Below are 23,917 nucleotides of genomic sequence, written 5' to 3'. Positions count from 1 at the left end.
TTCAGATCAGTGATAGACGAAAACTTGATTAGGCTATGTTATAGCATGCTAAATGTTTCAGATCAGTGATAGACGAACACTTGATTAGGCTACGTTATAGCATGCTAAATGTTTCAGATCAGTGATAGACGAACACTTGATTAGGCTACGTTATAGCACGCTAAATGTTTCAGATCAGTGATATACGAACACTTGATTAGGCTACATTATAACATGCTAAATGTTTCAGATCAGTGATAGACAAAAACTTGATTAGGCTATGTTATAGCATGCTAAATGTTTCAGATCAGTGATAGACGAACACTTGATTAGGCTACGTTATAGCATGCTAAATGTTTCAGATCAGTGATAGACGAACACTTGATTAGGCTACGTTATAGCATGCTAAATGTTTCAGATTAGTGATAGACGAACACTTGATTAGGCTACGTTATAGCATGCTAAATGTTTATGATCGGTGATAGATGAACACTTGATTAGGCTACGTTATAGCACGCTAAATGTTTCAGATCAGTGATATACGAACACTTGATTAGGCTACGTTATAGCATGCTAAATGTTTCAGATCAGTGATAGACGAACACTTGATTAGGCTACGTTATAGCACGCTAAATGTTTCAGATCAGTGATATACGAACACTTGATTAGGCTACGTTATAGCACGCTAAATGTTTCAGATCAGTGATATACGAACACTTGATTAGGCTACGTTATAGCATGCTAAATGTTTCAGATTAGTGATAGATGAACACTTGAATAGGCTACGTTATAGAATGGTAAATGTTTCAGATCAGTGATAGACGAACACTTGATTAGGCTACGTTATAGCATGCTAAATGTTTATGATCGGTGATAGACGAACACTTGATTAGGCTACATTATAACATGAGCTATACCACCACTTTTTGCCCAGCCAGAGATCAATTAACCAAATATACAGACAGAGATTCAGTGAAACAAAATCCCATTGACTGATGATCAGACACAGTCACAGGCAAGTGAAGAGCACGATCCACGTGTTAAGCTACTGTACATAGCATGCCAGCAAAGTGTTCTGATCAGTTAATATATGAGCTAACTAGAATAACTTGAATCATTAGCACTCACCTCAACTTAGCTAACATTTCCCCAACCTACATATTGTCAAATACCCGATTCAGACCTCGATTGATTTATGAAGACGAGTCGCCCACGATTGTCTCAATCAAAACGGTGCTGAAATTACCATCTAGTTGACCATTGCTTTAATTATTATAAGGGTTGATGTGATTTTGGGATTTAAGCAACAATTTGATACATTCCTATATTTTCGTAATTGATCATAACTAAGGTGAGTTTTCCTCTCTCTGCGCTTTCCTAAGACCAGGGCTGCCGTCCGCCTCCGCCACATTGTTCTGAACACACAGTTATACTTGCAGCACTAGTACACAGTATAATACTTCCTATTATCTGGCTAGTATAAGAAGAGGGACGAACCAAGTCCCTGTGTATTAAACCATGGCTCAAAACATGTTGCTGTGTTTACTTGGGTCAAGGTTTCTGGGCTGACAACCAGAGAAGAACAACAAAGGATGCACACACACACACTCACAGTCGCTCTCGGCTCTGAAGAGAAAGGTCCGGTTGGTTGTGACCACCTCAAATTTCTGCTCTCCCACATTGGTCACCCCCGTAATGGCAGCCGTTGGTATGATCCTCTTAGAGTATACCTCCTGCAACACAACACACCATGACTCATACGACCGCTGTCACACACACACACAACACACCATGACTCATACGACGCTGTCACACACACACACAACACACCATGACTCATACGACGCTGTCACACGCACATTCAACACACCATGACTCATACGACGCTGTCACACACACACACAACACACCATGACTCATACGACGCTGTCACACACACACACAACACACCATGACTCATACGACGCTGTCACACACACACACACAACACACCATGACTCATACGACCGCTGTCACACACACACACAACACACCATGACTCATACGACGCTGTCACACACACACACAACACACCATGACTCATACGACGCTGTCACACACACACACAACACACCATGACTCATACGACGCTGTCACACACACAACACACCATGACTCATACGACGCTGTCACACACACACACAACACACCATGACTCATACGACTGCTGTCCCACACACACAACACACCATGACTCATACGACCGCTGTCACACACACACACAACACACCATGACTCATATGACCGCTGTCACACACACACACACACACACACACACACACACACACACACACACACACACACACACACAACACACCATGACTCATACGACCGCTGTCACACACAACACAGACAATCAATAGAGAAACCACATCTCTGAGAAATACTAATGGGGGACATCATGACCTAGGTAATGTATAGACTAACAGGACAGTGTAGACGGCCAACTGAACTCATAGTTACCGCACCTTGTCGTTGTCAAAGTATCTCAGGTAGTCAACATCCAGCTTCACCCATCTCCTCTGGTAGTACAGAGACCTGCACACACATACATACAGTTAGGGAGGTCGTATACTGGATGTGCGTGTGTGTGTGTGCGTGTGTGTGTGTGTGCCTGTGTGTGTGTGCGTGACATACCCCTGCGGTGGGTTCTTATCCAGCCAGCCCATCTTTAGAACAGGGGAGGGGCCATCTCTAGGGGGCTGGGCTAGGACCCTGCCTGTGACTGGCAGGTAGACACTCTCCTGTAGCGTACTCAGACCATAGTCCTGCCATGAGCTCTGACTGAGAGAAAGAAAGAGAGTGAAAGTGAGAGAAAGATAAAGAAAGAAAATAAAAAGAGAGAGAGGAGAATGAAAGAGAGAGAGAGTGTTATTCCCTCTCTCTTGGGGAACAATGATTTCACCAGAGATCAGGGGTCAGGGGAGACTAACCGGTTGCTGATTGGCTCGTTGTCATCGTCCAATAGTTCATCGTCGCTGCAGAGAGAGCTGTACCGCCCCTTCCCCCACCCCGGCACCGGCAGGAACACATCCTATTGGACAACACAGCCGTCACTGACACACAGCAACACAATAACATTACAGTCTAGACACATATTCAGAGTACACATACACACTATCTTACCCTGTCTGCCATGTTCACAGACTGGGGCTTGGGGTAAACTTGGTCTGGATCTTCAGAGTCATCTGAACTGTCACCAAAATCTGACCCTGAGAGGGAGAGAGAGAAATTTAAAAAACAACTCAAAATCTGACCCTGAGAGAGAGAGAGAGAGAGAGTTTTTTTTTAAACAATTCAAAATCTGACCCTGAGAGGGAGAGAGTGAGAGAGAGAAATTTTAAAAAACAATTGAAAATCTGACCCTGACAGGAATGGAGAGAGAAATTTAAAAAACAGAGGTAAATTCCGAGCCACAGCCCCTAATACAGTACAGTAGAGGACAGGTCTAATACAGTAGAGGACAGGTTTAATACAGTAGAGGACAGGTTTAATACAGTACAGTAGAGGACAGGTCTAATACAGTACAGTAGAGGACAGGTCTAATACAGTACAGTAGAGGACAGGTTTAGCAGCATTAGTGATATAAAGCGTCCATTTGAAGAAATAGATTCTACAGTATGAGCTGTCTAACAACAAGACAACAGTTCTATCAGTCGATTGCTCTAATTCCTTGTAGAAAAAGTCAGAAACTACTTCCACATGTCGACATAAATTTACCTAGTTATTTTTTTTATATTAGTTAGGTCAAATTGGAGTTTGTGGTATTTATTAGGATCCCCACTGCAAAAGCATCAGCTACTCTTCCTGGGGTTCACATGAAACATAATATATACAGTGCCTTGCGAAAGTATTCGGCCCCCTTGAACTTTGCGACCTTTTGCCACATTTCAGGCTTCAAACATAAAGATATAAAACTGTTTTTTTTTTGTGAAGAATCAACAATAAGTGGGACACAATCATGAAGTGGAACAACATTTATTGGATATTTCAAACTTTTTTAACAAATCAAAAACTGAAAAATTGGGCGTGCAAAATTACCTCACAGCTGGGCAGTAGTCCAGGTGAAACTACACATGACCTCACAGCTGGGCAGTAGTCCAGGTGAAATTACACATGACCTCACAGCTGGACAGTAGTCCAGGTGAAACTACACATGACCACACAGCTGGGCAGTAGTCCAGGTGAAACTACACATGACCACACAGCTGGGCAGTAGTCCAGGTGAAACTACACATGACCACACAGCTAGGCAGTAGTCCAGGTGAAACTACACATGACCACACAGCTGGGCAGTAGTCCAGGTGAAACTACACATGACCACACAGCTGGGCAGTAGTCCAGGTGAAACTACACATGACCTCACAGCTGGGCAGTAGTCCAGGTGAAACTACACATGACCTCACAGCTGGACAGTAGTCCAGGTGAAACTACACATGACCACACAGCTGGGCAGTAGTCCAGGTGAAACTACACATGACCACACAGCTGGGCAGTAGTCCAGGTGAAACTACACATGACCACACAGCTGGGCAGTAGTCCAGGTGAAACTACACACGACCTCACAGCTGGGCAGTAGTCCAGGTGAAACTACACATGACCTCACAGCTGGGCAGTAGTCCAGGTGAAACTACACATGACCTCACAGCTGGGCAGTAGTCCAGGTGAAACTACACATGACCTCACAGCTGGGCAGTAGTCCAGGTTAAACTACACATGACCACACAGCTGGGCAGTAGTCCAGGTGAAACTACACATGACAACACAGCTGGGCAGTAGTCCAGGTGAAACTACACATGACCTCACAACTGGGCAGTAGTCCAGGTGAAACTACACATGACCTCACAGCTGGGCAGTAGTCCAGGTGAAACTACACATGACCACACAGCTGGGCAGTAGTCCATAAGTGACCAAACTAGGACCTTTCTGGTTGATTAAGCTGTCAAGGCAGAGAAACGCCCTGTCATGGACAGACCGCTTCCCATTTTAGCAAACATAGAGTCTATATGTTTTGACCATGACAGCTTGCTATCTAGGGTTACACCCAGAAATGTAGTTTCCTCAACTTGCTCAAGAGCCACATTATTATCTAATAGATCTAAATGAGGTTTAGCGTTGAGTGAGCGACTTGTCACAAAAAATTGTGTTTTTAGGTTGAGATATTTAACACCAGCCTATTGTTAGTTACCCATTCTAGAACTGACTGGAGCTCTATGTTAAACCTGTTGTTAGTTACAATTCTAGAACTGACTGGAGTTCTATGTTAAACCTGTTGTTAGTTACCCATTCTAGAACTGCCTGGAGCTCTATGTTAAATCTGTTGTTAGAGCTCCAGTCAGTTTTAGAATGGGTAACGAACAATAGGTTTAACATAGAGCGACAGGGTAGCCTAGTGTTTAGAGTGTTGGACTAGTAACCGGAAGGTTGCAAGTTCAAACCCCCGAGCTGACAAGGTACAAATCTGTCGTTCTGCCCCTGAACAGGCAGTTAACCCACTGTTCCTAGGCCATCATTGAAAATAAGAATTTGTTCTTAACTGACTTGCCTAGTAAAGTAAAAAAAAATAAAAAAAATGTCTCTATTTCATTCTGTGCATTTCCCAGCCTCTGTTCTGGACCTGGGGACTGTGAAGAGACCTCTGGTTGCATGTCTTGTGTTGTACTGACTGTGTGTGAAACTGCTTGAACAGACAGTTCTGTACCTTCAACGCCTCGCACAAAGACCAATAGTTATGCAGTCAATCTCTCCTCAACTTTGTTACGAACATGTTCTCTCTGTGTACATCTAAGTGCAAAACGTGCTGCTTTGTTCTGGACCAACTTACCTACTGTCTGTCCTTTTTTGCCGCACATGACCTCACAGCTGGGCAGTAGTCCAGGTGAAATTACACATGACCTCACAGCTGGACAGTAGTCCAGGTGAAACTACACATGACCACACAGCTGGGCAGTAGTCCAGGTGAAACTACACATGACCACACAGCTGGGCAGTAGTCCAGGTGAAACTACACATGACCTCACAGCTGGACAGTAGTCCAGGTTAAACTACACATGACCTCACAGCTGGGCAGTAGTCCAGGTGAAACTACACATGACCTCACAGCTGGGCAGTAGTCCAGGTGAAACTACACATGACCTCACAGCTGGGCAGTAGTCCAGGTGAAACTACACATGACCTCACAGCTGGGCAGTAGTCCAGGTGAAACTACACATGACCACACAGCTGGGCAGTAGTCCAGGTTAAACTACACATGACCTCACAGCTGGGCAGTAGTCCAGGTGAAACTACACATGACCTCACAGCTGGGCAGTAGTCCAGGTTAAACTACACATGACCTCACAGCTGGGCAGTAGTCCAGGTGAAACTACACATGACCTCACAGCTGGGCAGTAATCCAGGTGAAACTACACATGACCACACAGCTGGGCAGTAGTCCAGGTGAAACTACACATGACCTCACAGCTGGGCAGTAGTCCAGGTGAAACTACACATGACCTCACAGCTGGGCAGTAGTCCAGGTGAAACTACACATGACCACACAGCTGGGCAGTAGTCCATAAGTGACCAAACTAGGACCTGTCTGGTTGATTGAGGTGTCAAGGCAGAGAAACGCCCTGTCATGGACAGACCGCTTCCCATTTTAGCAAACATAGAGTCTATATGTTTTGACCATGACAGCTTGCTATCTAGGGTTACACCCAGAAATGTAGTTTCCTCAACTTGCTCAAGAGCCACATTATTATCTAATAGATCTAAATGACGTTTAGCGTTGAGTGAGCGACTTGTCACAAAAAATTGTGTTTTTAGGTTGAGATATTTAACACCAGCCTATTGTTAGTTACCCAATCGGAGTTCTATGTTAAACCTGTTGTTAGTTACCATTCTAGAACTGACTGGAGTTCTATGTTAAACCTGTTGCTAGTTACCATTCTTGAACTGATTGGAGCTCTGTGTTAAACCTGTTGTTAGTTACCCATTCTAGAACTGCCTGGAGCTCTATGTTAAATCTGTTGTTAGTTACCCATTCTACAACTGACTGGAGCTCTATGTTAAACCTATTGTTAGTTACCCATTCTACAACTGACTGGAGCTCTATGTTAAACCTGTTGTTATAGCTCCAGTCAGTTTTAGAATGGGTAACTAACAATAGGTTTAACATAGAGCGGCAGGGTAGCCTAGTGGTTAGAGTGTTGGACTAGTAACCGGAAGGTTGCAAGTTCAAACCCCCGAGCTGCCTGTTCTGCCCCTGAACAGGCAGTTAACCCACTGTTCCTAGGCCGTCATTGAAAATAAGAATTTGTTCTTAACTGACTTGCCTAGTTAAATAAAATAAATAGAGCTCCAGTCAGTTCTGGAATGGGTAACTATGTTAAACCTGTTGCTAGTTACCCATTTTAGAACTGACTGGAGTTCTATGTTAAGGTTGTCATTTATTTGACTGTTGCAGCTGATGTGTATACTGCTGAGTCATCAGTGTACGTAGACACACAGGCTTTATTCAAGGTCAGTGGAAGGTCACAAAACAATAATGGCCCTAGCCGGCTGCCTTGCGGAACACCGTACCCAACAGAATTTGCATAAGAAAGGCTTCCATTACCAAAACTGTCTGTGTTCTATTAATTATGTAACTCTCAAGGCAGAGGGAGCAAATCCACTAAGTTTTTTCAGCAATAGGTTATGATCAATGACATGAAAAGTTCAAACAGAGTGACATCTGTTTGACATCCCAACATCAGCTGACCACTATTAACAACATAGCAATAGAAAAAACATGTAGAAGAGAGTGGGAGGAGTTACTATATTGCAGGGTTAAGGGTCAGGTGTGAAGCGGTGGAGTAGTTAGTAGATTGTAGGGTTAAGGGTGAAGTGGGGGAGGAGTTAAGGGTTAAGAGCTGGGTTAAATCAGGGAGAGGTGAGGTCATGGAGTTAATGGGTGTGGCTAAGGATGGATGGGAGGGGTTCAGTATGCTCACTGATTTCAGGCGGTGGCTGGGGGACTCTTCTCATGGGCAGAGCAGGCTGCGTGTCGACTGGTGTGTTGTGTATCCTGGTCCGAGGCGGGGGGGGTGGAGTTCGCTCTGTGTGCAGCTCATTGACTGGAGCATCACTGGAGAGAAGAATGACAGAAGAAGTGAGAGGGGCACAATGTTACTGTTGACACCAGGGGCCGGTAGAAGACAGAAAACAGCCATGAGTCTATCAATCCTCTTTTCTCTCCAGTCTCTTTCCTTCTCTCTCCAGTCTCTCTCTCACTCTTCTCTCTCTCCAGTCTCTTTCTCTCTCTCTCCAGTCTCTCTCTCTCTCTCTCTCTCTCTCCAGTCTCTCTCTCCAGTCTCTCTCTCTCTCCAGTCTCTCTCTCTCTCCCCCCCAATGAATTCAATTGACATGGTAAGTTCATTATTACTTACATTGTCAAAGTATACATATCGAAAAACAAAATAAAAAATGAATATTTATATATAAAATACACATATACACTGCTCAAAAAAATAAAGGGAACACTAAAATAACACATCTTAGATCTGAATGAATGAAATATTCTTATTAAATACATTTTTCTTTACATAGTTGATTGTGCTGACAACAAAAATCACACAAAAATTTTCAATGGAAATCAAATTTATCAACCCATGGAGGTCTGGATTTGGAGTCACACTCAAAATTAAAGTGGAAAACCACACTACAGGCTGATCCAACTTTGATGTAATGTCTTAAAACAAGTCAAAATGAGGCTCAGTAGTGTTTGTGGCCTCCACGTGCCTGTATGACCTCCCTACAACGCCTGGGCATGCTCCTGATGAGGTGGCGGATGGTCTCCTGAGGGATCTCCTCCCAGACCTGGACTAAAGCATCCGCCATCTCCTGGACAGTCTAGGGTGCAACGTGGCGTTGGTGGATGGAGCGAGACATGATGTCCACGGCATCTCCAGACTCTGTCACGTCTGTCACATGTGCTCAGTGTGAACCTGTGAAGAGCACAGGGCGCCAGTGGCGAATTTGCCAATCTTGGTGTTCTCTGGCAAATGCCAAACGTCCTGCACGGTGTTGGGCTGTAAGCACAACCCCCACCTGTGGACGTCGGGCCCTCATACCACCCTCATGGAGTCTGTTTCTGACCGTTTGAGCAGACACATGCACATTTGTGGCCTGCTGGAGGTCATTTTGCAGGGCTCTGGCAGTGCTCCTCCTGCTCCTCCTTGCACAAAGGCAGAGGTAGCGGTCCTGCTGCTGGGTTGTTGCCCCCCTACAGCCTCCTCCATGTCTCCTGATGTACTGGCCTGTCTCCTGGCAGAGCCTCCATACTCTGGACACTACGCTGACAGACACAGCAAACATTCTTGCCACAGCTCACATTGATGTGCCATCCTGGATTGAGCTGCACTACCTGAGCCACTTGTGTGGGTTGTAGACTCCCTCTCATGCTACCACTAGTGTGAAAGCACCGCCAGCATTCAAAAGTGACCAAAATATCATCCAGGAAGCATAGGAACTGAGAAGTGGTCTGTGGTCACCACCTGCAGAACCACTCCTTTATTGGGGTGTCTTGCTAATTGCCTATAATTTCCACCTGTTCTCTATTCCATTTGCACAACAGAATGTGAAATTTGTCAATCAGTGTTGCTTCCTAAGTAGACAGTTTGATTTCACAGAAGTAAGATTGACTTGGAGTTACATTGTGTTGTTACAAAGTGTTCCCCTTATTTTTTTGGAGCAGTGTATTTATATATAAATAAATGGTGGGACCAACAGCAATAATAATAGTAGTAGTGGACATGGGATTACCATTAACAACAACTACAACAACAATATTAATGAGAACAACAATACATTAAAGCAATGGTAGTGGACCAGTGTCAACATGACTGAGAAGACACATGACGTGGTAGTGGACCAGTGTCAACATGACTGAGAAGACACATGACATGGTAGTGGACCAGTGTCAACATGACTGAGAAGACACATGACGTGGTAGTGGACCAGTGTCAACATGACTGAGAAGACACATGACGTGGTAGTGGACCAGTGTCAACATGACTGAGAAGACACATGACGTGGTAGTGGACCAGTGTCAACATGACTGAGAAGACACATGACGTGGTAGTGGACCAGTGTCAACATGACTGAGAAGACACATGACGTAGTAGTGGACCAGTGTCAACATGACTGAGAAGACACATGACGTGGTAGTGGACCAGTGTCAACATGACTGAGAAGACACATGACGTGGTAGTGGACCAGTGTCAACATGACTGAGAAGACACATGACGTGGTAGTGGACCAGTGTCAACATGACTGAGAAGACACATGACGTGGTAGTAGACCAGTGTCAACATGACTGAGAAGACACATGACGTGGTATGAAAGACAAAACAGGTTGTGGCAGGTGGACACATATGTGGCTTTTCACCCAATAAATATTTGATTTTTAGGTTTCAAATTCTTTGTATTGTATTATAATTTTGGGAATGAAATATTCTCTTAGGTCTGAGTAAAATTAACATTTGATGGCTCTTTTTTTCTATTCGAATGAGGAGGGGGTATTGGCACAATTCTGCTCTACATGCGTTATTTGGAGTTTTTATTTGCACTTGCGATACAGTCTTGCCAAACTCTGCAGGCAGTATTTCAATTGGATGTTTGTCCCATTTGGTAAATTCATTAATAGAGAGTGGACCCCATACTTCACTGCCATATAGAGCAACTGGTTCTATAACTGATTGAAACATTTTGAGCCAGATTCTAATTGGAATTTCGATGTTGATGTTCCTTTTAATGGCATAGAATGTTCTTCTTGCTTTGTCTCTCAGCTCATTCACAGCCATGTGAAAGCTACCTGTGTTGCTGATATTTAGTCCTAGATACGTGTAGTTTTTGGTGTGTTCTAATAGAACTGTGTCCAAATAGAATTTATATTTGTCATCCTGATTTCCGGACCTTTTTTGGAATATCATTATATATATATTTTTTTTAGGTTAACGATCAGAGCCCAGGTCTGACAGAACCTGTGGTTAACGGTCAGAGCCCAGGTCCAACAGAACCTGTGGTTAACCATCAGAGCCCAGGTCTGACAGAACCTGTGGTTAACGGTCAGAGCCCAGGTCTGACAGAACCTGTGGTTAACCATCAGAGCACAGGTCTGACAGAACCTGTGGTTAACGGTCAGAGCCCAGGTCTGACAGAACCTGTGGTTAACCATCAGAGCCCAGGTCTGACAGAACCTGTGGTTAACCATCAGAGCCCAGGTCTGACAGAACCTGTGGTTAACCATCAGAGCCCAGGTCTGACAGAACCTGTGGTTAACGGTCAGAGCCCAGGTCTGACAGAACCTGTGGTTAACGATCAGAGCCCAGGTCTGACAGAACCTGTGGTTAACGGTCAGAGCCCAGGTCTGACAGAACCTGTGGTTAACGGTCAGAGCCCAGGTCTGACAGAACCTGTGGTTAACGATCAGAGCCCAGGTCTGACAGAACCTGTGGTTAACGGTCAGAGCCCAGGTCTGACAGAACCTGTGGTTAACGGTCAGAGTCCAGGTCTGACAGAACCTGTGGTTAACGGTCAGAGCCCAGGTCTGACAGAACCTGTGGTTAACGATCAGAGCCCAGGTCTGACAGAACCTGTGGTTAACCATCAGAGCCCAGGTCTGACAGAACCTGTGAAGATGATCTAGGTGCTGCTATAAGCCCTCTTTAGTGGGAGACAGCAGCACCAGGTCATCTGCGTACAGCAGACACTTGATTTCAGTGTTGTGTAGGGTGATACCAGGTTTTTTTTTCTCTCTCACACACACACACACACACACACACACACACACACACACACACACACACACACACACACACACACACACACACACACACACACACACACACACACACACACACACACACACACACACACACACACACACACACGAGAGAGAGAACCTGGTATCACCCTACATAACACTGAAATCAAGTGTCGAGAGAGGGAGAGGCATGCGGAAGTCTGTAATATGCATATCTCTCTCTCCTCAGCCGACCTAACCTCAACTCTAACCATAACAGAACCCTGGTGTAGAACTCTGCCGTTTGAAATCTAACTGACATGAATAGAGTTCTGCTGTGTGTTCTCCTCCACTCTCCATATCATGTCCAAACCTGCCTCTGGGAGGCCAGTGAGAGACATACTATCACTCAAAACATCACATACCTCTACATCATACACACACGCACGCCTGCGCACACACACGCCCGCGCACACACACGCCTGCACACACACACACTAGTGGTCAATGTTCCAGTGTGTGACGTTTGGAATCTCACTGAGGCTTGGAAGGGCAACTGGTTACCATAGCAGCCCAGACCATTTGACCCCCCTCACACTCCCCAAAATGATTCACTCCCTTGCCTGGTTACCCAAACTCCTTGCTCCGGGCCAACCGCTACGCCATGCCCACGGATGTTTCTTCTCCGCAGTGAGTCTGGATTGGAGTACCACCCCGCCGATTTCCAGAATGTAAATGCATTCTATACCCCCTGATTGGTCCCAGAAACCGATGATGACTTTGGTTTTGTACAATGCCCCTCATTTCGACGTCAACACAAACGACTTCAATGTCTCAGACTGAAGTATGTAGCGAACGACAGAGCAGTGGAAGCCTTCCGTCTGAGTCGTCGGGCAAGTCTATCTCCATCCATCTCTCCACCACATACAAATAAATCCACCACACTGCACAATGTGAGATAAATTAAAGTCTACAAATGTATCAGCAGTCTTAATATAAGACTGTGAGGTTAAATAATTTCAGCAACAGCTATCCATACACAGGCCCGGATAGTGTTGTGTAATGTTGAAACTGACAGTGTTCCCCTTTTCTCTTCCTGCTACCCCCCCCTCCCTCCCTCCCTCCCTCAGTCACACAGAGAGAGAACAAGAAGCAGTGCTTGACGTGGACTGAAATGTGTGTCGGCACTGTTGATATTTAGGTCACAATACGTTTAAGCTGATATTCTATAAGAGCTGCCAGAGTTCAAACAGTAGAACATGTGAGGTGTCAGGACTCAGCTCTGGTTAGCTCTTCCCAAGTCAAGCACTGACAAGACAGACAGAGGGACATGCACACACATGTACACGCACCGGACAGGAGGAGGTGGTCTCAGGAGAGAGGAGGTGATGAGAGGGGCTGAGAGATGAGGTGGGAGAGGAGGTGAGAGAGGGGCTGAGAGAGGAGGTGGGAGGGGCTGAGAGAGGAGGTGAGAGAGGGGCTGAGAGAGGAGGTGGGAGAGGAGGTGAGAGAGGAGGTGGGAGAGGAGGTGAGAGAGGGGCTGAGAGAGGTGATGAGAGGGGCTGAGAGAGGAGGTGAGAGAGGGGCTGAGAGAGGAGGTGGGAGAAGAGGTGAGAGAGGAGGTGGGAGAGGTGATGAGAGAGGTGATGAGAGAGGTGATGAGAGAGGGGCTGAGAGAGGAGGTGAGAGAGGAGGTGAGAGAGGGGCTGAGAGAGGTGATGAGAGGGGCTGAGAGAGGAGGTGAGAGAGGAGGTGGGAGAGGAGGTGAGAGAGGGGCTGAGAGAGGGGCTGAGAGGGGCTGAGAAAGGAGGTGAGAGAGGGGGTGGGAGAGGAGGTGAGAGAGGGGCTGAGAGAGGTGATGAGGTGAGGAGGTGAGAGAGGAGGTGAGAGAGGGGTTGAGAGAGGAGGTAAGAGAGGTGATGAGGTGAGAGAGGGGCTGAGAGAGGGGCTGAGAGAGGAGGTAAGAGAGGTGATGAGGTGAGAGAGGGGCTGAGAGAGGAGGTGAGAGAGGGGCTGAGAGAGGAGGTGAGAGAGGTGATGAGGTGAGAGAGGGGCTGAGAGAGGAGGTGAGAGAGGAGCTGGGAGAGGAGGTGAGAGAGGTGATGAGGTGAGAGAGGGGCTGAGAGAGGAGGTGAGAAAGGAGCTGGGAGAGGGGGTGAGAGAGGGGCTGAGAGAGGAGGTGTTTTTATTGATTTGTCGAAGGCTTTTGCCAACGTGGACCCTGCTGTGTTAGTGCAAAGGTTACAATGTTGTGGAATTACTGGTCAGGCTCTAGATTGGATTATAAATTACCTATCAAATCGTACACAATGTGTAATGGCGGATGGTTGTAAATCTGAGTCCATAGAGGTGTGCTCAGGTGTTCCGCAAGGTTCTATTTTGGACCCACTGTTGTTCATTTTGTATATCAAAAACATTGGGGATCTTATCAAAACAGCGGATGTTCATTTCTATGCAGATGATACTGTTCTTTATTCAAGTAGTAGTAGTTTATCTTTAGCTTTTGAAAATGCCCAAAGAGCATTTAACATCATACAACAGAATCCGTATGATTTAAAGCTAATTCTAAATTTGGGTAAAACAAACTGCATGGTATTTTCAAATGCCAGGCATGTACCAAATCATGTCATTGATAAATTGGCTGGACACACTATAGAGCAAGTTAAAGTGTACAAATATTTGGGTGTGTGGTTTGAAGAATAGCTGAGCTTCACTGTGCATGTAGAGAACTTGATAAGGAAGCTCAAACTGAAAATAGGATTTTATTACCGACATAAGGCTAGTTTTTCTTTTGAGGCTAGGAAGGAGCTGGTACTATGTACATTACTGTCAGTTTTAGATTGTAGTGATGTGATATATATGCAGGCCTCAACCACTACCCTGAGAGCACTTGATTCAGTGCATCATGCAGCCCTCGGGTTCATTACAAAATCAGAAACGTCGAACACATCATTGTAATCTCTACAGCGCTGTTGGCTGGTCGGCATTGACCTTGCGTAGGCTTAAACACTGGTATACACTGAATTATAAGGCCATACTGGGAAAAATGCCATTTTATCTCTGTTCTTTTTTAGTCAGGTCAGTAAATAAATATCAATCACGGTCCCATTCTGATTTACTTCTAACAGAACCAAACATTAGAACAGGTCATGGTAGAAATAGTTTTACTTACTTAGTTACAGCACCGTGGTCCTGGAATTCTCTAACAAACATTTAAAAAATGTGAAGATCTAGTTTTGTTGGTGGAGTTTAAACACTTGATCGATGTATATATCCTAGAAGAGGGTAATTGTTTTTAGACGAGCTGTTTTTAGTCAAGATGTTTGTGTTTTTAATGTAAAATGTTTATTGTACTGCATGTGTGTTTATAGTTTTGTTTAATGTTGTGTTAGTGTATGCAAGTTGTTTTGTCTGAAGCATTGTTTCCCTTGCTGCTATTGGACCAGGTCTCTCTTGGAAAACTGATATTATCTCAATGAGAAAAACTCTGTATAAATAAAGGTCAAATAAAAATACATGTAAAAAAGTAGTATGGGATCTAAATATAACCTCTTTGTTTCCGTTCAACAGACGTCGTTAAGCTACAGAAACAAATGACCCCTTCCGTCCTCGCCTACACACTCCCCCCACAGACATGCTAATCAAGCACACCTAATTTACAACAGACCCAACTGCCTGGTTTCTCTTTGTCCCCAGGGCCCAGAGTGTGTACTGGGGACTGCAGCAGAACCATACAGCAGAATGCCAGGGCCCAGAGTGTGTACTGGGGGCTGCAGCAGAACCCTACAGCAGAATGCCAGGGCCCAGAGTGTGTACTGGGGACTGCAGCAGAACCATACAGCAGAATGCCAGGGCCCAGAGTGTGTACTGGGGACTGCAGCAGAACCATACAGCAGAATGCCAGGGCCCAGAGTGTGTACTGGGGACTGCAGCAGAACCATACAGCAGAATGCCAGGGCCCAGAGTGTGTACTGGGGACAGTAGCAGAACCATACAGCAGAATGCCAGGGCCCAGAGTGTGTACTGGGGGCTGCAGCAGAACCATACAGCGCAGAATGCCAGGGCCCAGAGTGTGTACTGGGGGCTGCAGCAGAACCATACAGCAGAATGCCAGGGCCCAGAGTGTGTACTGGGGACTCCAGCAGAACCCTACAGCAGAATGCCAGGGCCCAGAGTGTGTACTGGGGGCTGCAGCAGAACCATACAGCAGAATGCCAGGGCCCAGAGTGTGTACTGGGGGCTGCAGCAGAACCATACAGCAGAATGCCAGGGCCCAGAGTGTGTACTGGGGGCTGCAGCAGAACCCTACAGCAGGCAGCCAGGGCCCAGAGTGTGTACTGGGGGCTGCAGCAGAACCATACAGCAGAATGCCAGGGCCCAGAGTGTGTACTGGGGGCTGCAGCAGAACCATACAGCAGAATGCCAGGGCCCAGAGTGTGTACTGGGGGCTGCAGGGCTGCAGGGCAGAACCAGCAGAATACAGCAGAATGCCAGGGCCCAGAGTGTGTACTGGGGACTGCAGCAGAACCATACAGCAGAATGCCAGGGCCCAGAGTGTGTACTGGGGACTGCAGCAGAACCATACAGCAGGCAGCCAGGGCCCAGAGTGTGTACTGGGGACTCCAGCAGAACCATACAGCAGGCAGCCAGGGCCCAGAGTGTGTACTGGGGACTCCAGCAGAACCATACAGCAGGCAGCCAGGGCCCAGAGTGTGTACTGGGGGCTGCAGCAGAACACTACAGCAGGCAGCCAGGGCCCAGAGTGTGTACTGGGGGCTGCAGGTGAGCACTCCTAGTCTCTAACAACACAGATAAAGGACATCACTGGTACACCGAGTCCCTCCCTGAGTCCCTGCTCTGGCACACCAGGCTCTGAGCCAGTATCCACTCAGCCAGTATCCACAACGCATCTCAGAGTAGGATAGTTGATCTAGATTAAGACAGATCCTAGATCATGCTCTGAGATGGTTTGTGGATACGGGCCCGGTCTTGCACACTAGGCTCTGCCTTGCCATGCTCTGGCCCTGGTGAGAGACTCACAGGATAATGTATCTGCCAAACAGCTCACAGGATAATGTATCTGCCAAACAGCTCACAGGATAATGTATCTGCCAAACAGCTCACAGGATAATGTATCTGCCAAACAGCTCACAGGATAATGTATCTACCAAACAGCTCTGGAAGCCTAGGTCTCAGTGGGGTACTATTGTATCTCTCTGGTCCCAAAGGGACCTCATGCTCATGACAACAGCTACTATGACAACCGTCCAATTTAAAAAGTTCCCCAAGTGAAATGTCCATCTTGTCGCTTGTGTGCAGGCAGTGTGTTTTTAACAGCACACACCCCACCCACTGGTTAACAGGTGTGATCATGTGAGGGTGTGCCATTCAGTGTGTGTGTGTGTGTGTGTGTGAGAGAGAGAGTCAGTGAGTTTTTTAACATAAACAGGTAAAAATAAAAATGATGTGAATAAAATCTATTTCAGAAGAACAGAACAGCATACTGAGTTATCCTTATGTTTGGCCCTGATCTGGCTATGCCAAATGGCTTTGGGCTACACTAGTTCACTTAGCAGACAAGATTTGCTTTGAATTCCATGGCATTATTTTATATTATTTTATAGTATGAAGAATACAATTGAACATAGCTAAAATAGAAAGGATATTTTCTCCAAATTATATCAGGGAGTGCTCACATGTTGAGCGGTTAACAACCAAACAGGTCCTCCTATCTGCTTTATTTAGAGTTATTTATGTAACTTCAGTTGTGATAAAAATGTTGGTCTATGTGTTTTGATTTTAATACATTGTAAGGCTGAATGATGCAACTCTAATGATGAAAAAAAATTCATTAAAGGCATGAGCTCTTCATCAGGCTGTACACACTTCATCAGTCTCTCATTCACAATTTGACAAGAACTTGATAATGCCTCGAATTTCCCGGCTGCATCCCCTTTGTGTGGCCGTAATGCCCCTAAAGAAATCCATGGCATTTGCGGCCAGTGGCCGTTGTGCCCTCGGGCTGAATATAATAATTATAATTCCCTTCTCCGGCTGCTTACCGAAGCACCTCTCATGTACCTGGCTCTCAGTCACTTGATAGGGTCTTTCTTACAGGCTACAAGTGCACGCGTCCCTCTTATCCAATACCGAGGCGCTTATTTAATACTTTGGAAGAACTGTCCACATTTAATTTTCGTCAGCCAATAAGATGAGTCGGCCTAACGAATAGCAAAAGCACTAACCTATGTCAATCTACTATCCCCTATGGTACAAAAGTTGACCTATTCTATGTGAGAAATAAATATTCCAAACATAGTCTGGGACAGTTGTGGGATGCGATAGATCCCAAATGAATACAACCACTAGAATTTAAAAAAACAGTTTTAAGCAATGGGCCTGACGCAACAGATGAGAATGTTTATGTTAAAATGTTGATAAACTATTAGGATATTTCTTTACATTATTAGCACAGCAATGTGAACACGACAGTAAGCGCTAATGTTCCATTAGCAGGAAAACACCCTTCTCAAAAGGGACCACAAATGTGATTATGTATGTAATACTTTTATTATAAAGGTGCATTTCTATGGTGAAAATGATCTTCCCCCAAACTTGAAACTCACACGCTGCTTATGTCTGCCAGTTATGCTCTACACCCCTTATGTCTGCCAGTTATGCTCTACACCCCTTATGTCTGCCAGTTATGCTCTACACCCCTTATGTCTGCCAGTTATGCTCTACACCCCTTATGTCTGCCAGTTATGCTCTACACCCCTTATGTCTGCCAGTTATGCTCTACACCCCTTATTTCTGCCAGTTATGCTCTACACCCCTTATGTATGCCAGTTATGCTCTACACTTGTAAAGCGGATTAATGTGCTTCATTTTAAGAAGTTATTTGGCCACTTCAGTTGTGATACAAACCTTATCAAAACATATAGGCCTATGGCCTGGGCTACATGAGGTGTGATACTAACCTTATTAAAACATATAGGCCTATGGCCTGGGCTACATGAGGTGTGATACTAACCTTATTAAAACATATAGGCCTATGGCCTGGGCTACATGAGGTATGATACTAACCTTATTAAAACATATAGGCCTATGGCCTGGGCTACATGAGGTGTGCGTCTAGGATTTGAAATAGTCGCAAAGCTGCCTTACTGCACACAAGCTGGGCATCAAGTGATAATACATCATTCACAAGTGATAGGCTAATATTGTCACCCATCAGACTATTCTTCTTTACATATATTATTTAGTATTTGTGTGACATTTGTTTTGATTCACATTACCCTGAAGAAGGCACAGAACATTGATGATTTACTGATTTGTTTTAAATTACTGGGAGTTTATATATAGAGAGTGTGCGACTCTATTTTCATAGCTTATCGTTTATTCACTGTTAGCACATCTACACTAAATCATGTTTTCTGGATGTTCAGCTCATGCTGTTTATTGGATTTAGGATGCACCATGAACATACACCTGTCTCGAAACAGGGGCAGTTGACACTTTTCCCGTGGTTCATTTTCATGCCAGCCAGGTAGGCGATTACTCCTGTTGTAAAGAGAAGCAATGTGCTTAAAACTTGAGAAATAAATATAGTAGGCCTAGCCTACAGAAAGCTGATGGGAGCCTCCTCTTTTTAATAGAGGCCATCACTCTGTCGTTTTTTCACACAATTGCATATCCTATAGAAATGTTATGTAACATGAGCTCATGGGCTCTCATGAAGTGTTTGATTTGATTTTCAAAATACGTTTGCATTGATGTCAGAGTGATTAGAGGGACAATAGAGTTCTGAGTACCAGGCAGGTAGGATGTTTGTTGGGCTACTCATGACCATCAGCAGCATCAGAGCTTGGAGATGCCTAATTACCGTGACTAAACAGTCACGTGGAATTTGACAGCAGTCATGACTCATAACCACCGGTGTGGCGGTAATACGGTCACCGTAACAGCCCTAACTCAAGCCAACTCATTCACTACTGTGAAACCACCACAGCAAGTCTGTGGGAAATATATAATTGACTCATTGCCCAACTGTGGAATTACAGAGGGAGGAGAGATCGTCAAAAATATATTATCATCCCAAAGTGACATCTACTTCCCTTCCTGAATCAGTCCTTACAATAACAAAATCACTGGGTCAAAGTCACTGACAAAAAACTACTACATCAGCAACTTCTTAATGACTCCTTGTCCCTGTACACAGCTACACTGTCTAACTACTGATGGCACAAATGAAAACACACACACAAACACACACTCTCTGCTAGAAATGAACTCTTCCTGCTCTCAGCGTTAGTTGGCTCAGCCACTAGTTTGAAAAGCATTAACACAACCAAAGAGATATTGACTAGGAGAGAAAGGGGGGGTAGAGAGAGAAGAGGAGAGTCACTCTCACCTGTCCTGGCATGTCCAACAGGGCCATCCTCACTGGAGAGGAAAGATTAACACACAGCGGAGGAGAGGGAGAAAGAAACTAACGTTTCTCTGAAAAGAGGGAGGAGAGAGCTGCCGCAGGTGGGAGGAGTGAAGGAAGCAGACAGCACTTTTAGAGACGTAGTGCGCATGTGTTACTACTTCAGAATGAGTAAGAGCAGACTCCATTCCCTCTCTCCTTCTCTCTTTCAACATACACCTGCAGTATTGCCTACATAACGGCTTACAGTTAAACATGTACAAGCTTATCAGGAGTCAATCAATTCCAACAGGTTCCTCTCCATTTTAGAGACATATTTCCCTCAGATTACACAGACCCACAAAGAATTCGATAAACTCTCATAACTACTGGGTGAAATACCACAGTGTGACATCACAGCAGCAAGATTTGTGACCTGTTGCTACAAGAAAAAAAGGGAAACCAAGTGAAGAACAAACACCATTGTAAATACAACCCATATTTATGCTTGTTTATTTTCCCTTTTGTGTCACATCTGTTCCTGCATCGCCATCTAGTGTTCATCCTGTGTCTCCTTGATCTGCCGCCTCCCCCAGTACTCTCTAGTGCTCATCCTTTGTCTCCCCCAGTACTCTCTCACCTCTACTGCTCATCCTGTCTCCCCCAGTACTCTCTCTCTACTTCTCATCCTGTGTCTCACTAACCTGCCGCCTCCCCCAGTACTCTCTAGTGCTCATCTTTTGTCTCCCCCAGTACTCTCTCACCTCTAGTGCTCATCCTGTGTCTCCTTGACCTGCCGCCTCCCCCAGTACTCTCTCACCTCTAGTGCTCATCCTGTGTCTCCTTGACCTGCCGCCTCCCCCAGTACTCTCTCTCTCTCTCTCTCCCTCCGTTTGTTACTTTTGAGATCCTGTTGTGCCTGTTTTCCTTGCCTGATGCTGTTTTCTTCTCCTCGCTCTGACTCTAGCCCCCGTCTCCAGTCCCACGTCTTGTCATCCTGCTACTCTGTTCTGGATTCCCCACTCTACTGCTCCCTTGGATTCTCCTACGGACCTGCTCACCCTGTCCCAGCCCCTCTCGCTCCAGCCTCAGCCTCTGGACCTGCTTACCCTGTCCCAGCCCCTCTCGCTCCAGTCTCAGCCTCCGGACCTGCTCACCCTGTCCCAGCCCCTCTCGCTCCAGCCTCAGCCTCCGGACCTGCTCACCCTGTCCCAGCCCCTCTCGCTCCAGTCTCAGCCTCCGGACCTGCTCACCCTTTCCCAGCCCCTCTCGCTCCAGCCTCAGCCTCCGGACCTGCTCACCCTGTCCCAGCCCCTCTCGCTCCAGCCTCAGCCTCCGGACCTGCTCACCCTGTCCCAGCCCCTCTCGCTCCAGCCTCAGCCTCCGGACCTGCTCACCCTGTCCCAGCCCCTCTCGCTCCAGTCTCAGCCTCCGGACCTGCTCACCCTTTCCCAGCCCCTCTCGCTCCAGCCTCAGCCTCCGGACCTGCTCACCCTGTCCCAGCCCCTCTCGCTCCAGCCTCAGCCTCCAGACCTGCTTACCCTGTCCCAGCCCCTCTCGCTCCAGCCTCAGCCTCCGGACCAGCTTACCCTGTCCCAGCCCCTCTCGCTCCAGCCTCAGCCTCCGGACCTGCTGACCCTGTCCCAGCCCCTCTCGCTCCAGCCTCAGCCTCCGGACCTGCTCACCCTGTCCCAGGCCCTCTCGCTCCAGCCTCAGCCTCCGGACCTGCTCACCCTGTCCCAGCCCCTCTCGCTCCAGCCTCAGCCTCCGGACCTGCTCACCCTGTCCCAACCCCTCTCGCTCCAGCCTCAGCCTCCGGACCTGCTTACCCTGTCCCAGCCCCTCTCGCTCCAGCCTCAGCCTCCGGACCTGCTTACCCTGTCCCAACCCCTCTCGCTCCAGCCTCAGCCTCCGGACCTGCTTACCCTGTCCCAACCCCTCTCGCTCCAGCCTCAGCCTCCGGACCTGCTCACCCTGTCCCAGCCCCTCTCGCTCCAGCCTCAGCCTCCGGACCTGCTCACCCTGTCCCAGCCCCTCTCGCTCCAGCCTCAGCCTCCGGACCTGCTCACCCTGTCCCAACCCCTCTCACTCCAGCCTCAGCCTCCGGACCTGCTCACCCTGTCCCAGCCCCTCTCGCTCCAGCCTCAGCCTCCGGACCTGCTTACCCTGTCCCAGCCCCTCTCGCTCCAGCCTCAGCCTCCGGACCTGCTCACCCTGTCCCAGCCCCTCTCGCTCCAGCCTCAGCCTCCGGACCTGCTCACCCTGTCCCAGCCCCTCTCGCTCCAGCCTCAGCCTCCGCACCTGGTTTCCTGCAACCCACCCGAGCATCCCCTGACCTGCACTCCATCTCCCCCTTGTGTTTGAATAAATACCCTGATACCTTCATCCAAGTGTCCTCGTCTGAGTCTGCTCTTGGGTTCCCCTGTTCCACACCGCGTAACATTTCGTACTTTAACTACTTGCACATCGTGATAACACTGTACATGGCCATAATGTGACTTTTGAAATGTCTCTATTCCTTTTTAACTTTTGTGGTTAATGTTTCCTGTTCATTTCTGATTGTTTATTATCTATTTCACTTGCTTTGGCAATGTAAACATGTTTCCCATGCCAATAAAGCCCTTTTAATGAATTTGATAGAGAGGGGTGGGTTGAGAGAGAGACTGTGTTTTTGTAAATCTAGCCATAGGGCTAAACCTTTTCTCTGAAACATGGTTTTTCTTTCCTCCGCACAGACACAGAGGCAACAGAAACTGAGCAGAATAACCCAGCTCACCTGAGGGAAAGAGTTCATTTGACCACCAAGCTGGGGAGTCAGCCCTTCTCTACTTGGTAAACATTTCTAACAGAGACCAACCTGCACACACACACACACACACACAGGTTACTGAATCACTAGTGAAACTGGAGTAGAATTGTTGACATAGTTCCTCATGACCATAGAAAGTAGTCTGTATAGACTACTCCTGTACAGAGTTCTGTGAGATATACTCTGAGAAGCAGCAGTCTGTGTACAGTAGACCTTTGAGCTCACCACACACACACACACACACACACACACACACACACACACACACACACACACTCCAAGCACTAATGCAGCAGGGTCACAACCTGGTGGACAAACTGAATATGATCAGGATATGGTATATGATGAGGAAACAGACTGCTGGCCTGTAGAGGTGAAGCTCTTCACAGCCAGAGATAGGACTGCTCCTGTGAAACCTCACCTCACGCACACAAACACACACTCACTCACTCACCTCACGCACACACACACACACAAACACACACTCACCTCACACACTCACCTCACGCACACACACACACACACACACACACACTCACCTCACGCACACACAAACACACACACACACACACACACTCACCTCACACACTCACCTCACGCACACACACACACACAAACACACACTCACCTCCCGCACACACACACACGCTCACTCACACACACAAACACACGCTCACTCACACACTCACCTCACGCACACACACACACGCTCACTCACACACACAAACACACGCTCACTCACACACTCACCTCACGCACACACACGCTCACTCACACGCTCACCTCACACACACAAACACGAGCTCACTCACACACACAAACACGAGCTCACTCACACGCTCACTCACACACACAAACACGAGCTCACTCACACGCACACACACTCACACACACACTTCTGAAAGGTTAAGCAGTT

The 23,917-nt window shown here is 46.8% G+C and overlaps 1 pseudogene; it reads right to left on the bottom strand.

The window, feature by feature from the left end:
• LOC135546668 (arf-GAP with Rho-GAP domain, ANK repeat and PH domain-containing protein 1-like) overlaps positions 1-23,917 on the bottom strand; it is a 95,870-nt pseudogene that overhangs the window by 55,407 nt on the left and 16,546 nt on the right.

This window comes from Oncorhynchus masou, chromosome 9 (genome assembly GCF_036934945.1).
Source record: "Oncorhynchus masou masou isolate Uvic2021 chromosome 9, UVic_Omas_1.1, whole genome shotgun sequence".
Classification (NCBI taxonomy): domain Eukaryota; kingdom Metazoa; phylum Chordata; class Actinopteri; order Salmoniformes; family Salmonidae; genus Oncorhynchus; species Oncorhynchus masou.
The sequence above is the reverse complement of the archived record's forward strand: the minus strand, read 5'-3'. Positions and strand labels throughout refer to the sequence as shown.